Source organism: Bison bison, unplaced genomic scaffold (genome assembly GCF_000754665.1).
Source record: "Bison bison bison isolate TAMUID 2011002044 unplaced genomic scaffold, Bison_UMD1.0 scf7180017858929, whole genome shotgun sequence".
Lineage (NCBI taxonomy): Eukaryota > Metazoa > Chordata > Mammalia > Artiodactyla > Bovidae > Bison > Bison bison.
In genome coordinates, this window is record NW_011489501.1 from 1 (window position 1) to 3,427 (window position 3,427).

Below are 3,427 nucleotides of genomic sequence, written 5' to 3' on the forward strand. Positions count from 1 at the left end.
AGCCCTTTATCTCATCACCTTCTGAGTGAAATCATAGCAAATGCTTGGGAAACAGAAAAAGCTAATGACGTAGGGTAAGAGCACTTTGGAATGAAAAGAAAGGAATATAGAAAATACAAAAAAGAGGGAAGCTGTAAGAAGAGAAACTTAATCTGGGAAAAGTCTGTAAGATGTTAATTGAGAAAGTAAAGATAGACCCTCAGGAGCAGCATGAATGGGTGACTGACATCGGATGAAAAAGCAGGGAATGTTAAGGCAACTGGAGAGCAGTCATTCTACTCAGGTGGGGAGGAGGTTTACAGGATTTCAGAAAATTTACCATATGATGGCCAATGTTGTCATGAAATGAAAATGGAAAGATCAATTAAATATTATAGAGAATGGGAAAAATTCCAACTTAATGCAAAATTTATACATAATAATAAACCAATGAGGACAATGATGCACACACACACACACAAATGCTGTGATATAGGGCCGGTTTTACCCTGAGGGGATATGCCCTGAAATAAAATGTTATTAAATTAGTGAATTCAGTGATCTGCAAGAAAATTTTCCCATGGTTACCTTTTAAAATGTTCCTTATCCTTTTAGACATTACTTAGGGTTTTATTATTCAATTTGTATGATTTCATAAGTACACTGATTTTCAATTTACATGCACTGTATTGACTATTTATTATACAATCTGTTTTCCACAGTAAATACTAGATGAGAGGATCTCGAAGCACCGCTTCCAGAGATACTACAGAGAAATTTATCTGGGCACCTCAATTCACTTTTTAACCAACTGATACATACATACATAACTTGTGTTTTGTAAGTTTCTATTTTTAATACATGCCTAACTAATGTTCTTATTAATAAAATTCCCTGAAAAGAGGAAAAGGAAGTGTTACATGGCAGTGAGATGTAACTGTAATGGTTTAAATCAAATGACCTGACATATCTTGGACAAAACTTTCCCATCTGCATTATGGGAAATGCCAATATTTTAGATGATATGTTTAATAAATTGTCTGGCTCCAAAGGAATATCTGCATAGGTTGCAACAAAAAGACAAATCAAAGAAGAAACAGAGTCGGGTATTTGAATAGCAAATGATGATGGCAACCGTCAGGGCAAAGATAAGGTTGGAGAAAATAAAGTAAACAGGTAAGTCGAATGTGAATGATGATTTAAGGGGTTTAAAGAAAATACAAAAAGCAGATAATACTTTGATTATGTACACAGGGAAATACATTAATGTGATTTGCTACTTTCTTCTTCATATTTATTGAGAAAATAAAAGCAAGAAAGAAACATTAATTCAAAATGAAGGCACAATATCAGGAAGAAGGAAAACAGAACTTTCAAAGACTGTTATAGTTCTCACTGCGATCCTAACTGGCACACATTTCTGAGAACTGGTGCAACAAGATTAAAATCCATCTCACCAACCAGAACAAAAAAAAATGTGTGTGTTTTACTTTCTTATACCCCTTATTGAAAAGGAACATGATTTCAAATACACCACACAAGGAAGTAGACTGAAATGCTGTTCTATTTCTCTGGGATACAAGATACAACAATCATTGGTCTTGTATTTTACCTTCTGCATCTTTCAGAATAAAATGAGAATACACACTTATTCATAAGAGAGATACTTGGAAATAGATGAAAAGAACAGTATAAAGTTGCCCATCTGTCCATGACTCTATCTGTGGCTATAGTCATATAAACATTATATGAATGATAAACCAGTATATTCTTGAGTTGAATTTTGTTTGACTTAAAAATTTCCATTGAAAAACTATCATTAAAAGAGGTCATTCAACTTCTAAGAAGTGTATTTTGTTATAAGAAATATGTTTTAAAAAGCTTACAATAATAGTTGCCCATGCATTACACATGAGAAATTGAGAATTAAGAGATATACTATGATTGAACACTCCCTGTGCTTTACATATGCTCTTTACATATTTAATACAAATTGCAGTTTGTGTTAATGATCAATGTGACATTGAGAATGCCCAAAACACAAAACAATGTTTATGGTTAAAAAAAATTCTGAAAATACTCATGGGAAATATTTTTACACCTGGGATTCTTTGGACAATAAGTTCTGTCACAGAGAATAAGCCTTCATTTCTCATTGTCTAGTGGATTGTAACATAAATTTCATAGGCTTTGAAAGAACAAAGGATAGACAAATTCCACTCAGTATGTGAGATCTGATTGATCTCATCTCTCATCTCTTTTAGTTTGGGCAAGTTTCATTGGCATCAAAATGAGCCTTACTTTTGAGATATGTGCAAGAGGTCCCATCTTGCAACGTGTTCTGCAAAAATATGCAGAATGGAAACAATGTGCCTTTCAACTGAATACTCTTCATCTCAACAACTTCTTAATCAGACTATAACAGGTCATAGAAAGACAGAAAATACTAATGATTACGGGAACAAAATTATATGGAGCAGAAAAAGTGAGAACTGAAAAAGATTATTAGAGAAACTAAGGAAAGAGAACATAATCTGAAGATCTGCAGCTTAAAAATTAGGGAGAGAAAGGTAGAGACATAGGGAAAAAAAAAGACAAGGAAAGGTGTATAGATTAAGAGCATGGGAATCTCAAGGGCTCAAGAAATCAATCACATGAGAGCAGTCTGTGAGTAACAAGTTTTTACAAATTTTACCATTTTTTTCCTGAGGTTCTTCTGAAAAATAAAACGGGGAGATCAAGAAAAACATAATGTAAATACAAATCAAATGCACAATTAATTCAAAATTTATATTTAAAACTCATCCTATCACAATTCAGATAAGCACATTCTTACTCACACATACAAGCATGCATACATTGCACGTAGGAACACAACTCATGCATACAGATGCACCATGTCAAAGGTCTCAATTTTCTCCATAGCATGCATGCGTGCTAAGTTGCTTCAGTTGTGTTCAATTCTTTGTGACCCACCAGGCTCCTCTATGAAATTCTCCAGGTAAGAATACTGGGGTGGGTTGCCATGTTCGCCAGGGAATCTTCCCAACCCAGGGACTGAACATTGTTTCCTGTGACTCCTGCATTGCAGGTGGATTCTTCACTGCTGAGCCACCAGGGTAGTCCTGTCCATAGCATATTCTCCCCCAGAGGAAAGTTGGCATGAAATGAATGAATGTACTGTCTTGAGAAAAATTGTCAGGAATATTTCTTCTCATGTTCACCTTTTTAAAATGGTCCTGATCCCTTTTGTCACTAGTTAGGCTTTTATTATTCAGTTCATTGGGATTTGTTAAGTTTTATTTTGCTTTCAATTACTGCATATACTCAATTTTCTATTGCAAAGGGTATGTGGTATAGAATTGCCATAATTACTAAATTAGAGAATATTGAATTACTGCATTGTAATATATTACAGGGTAATTTTTCTTTTCTTTTTTTTTTTTTT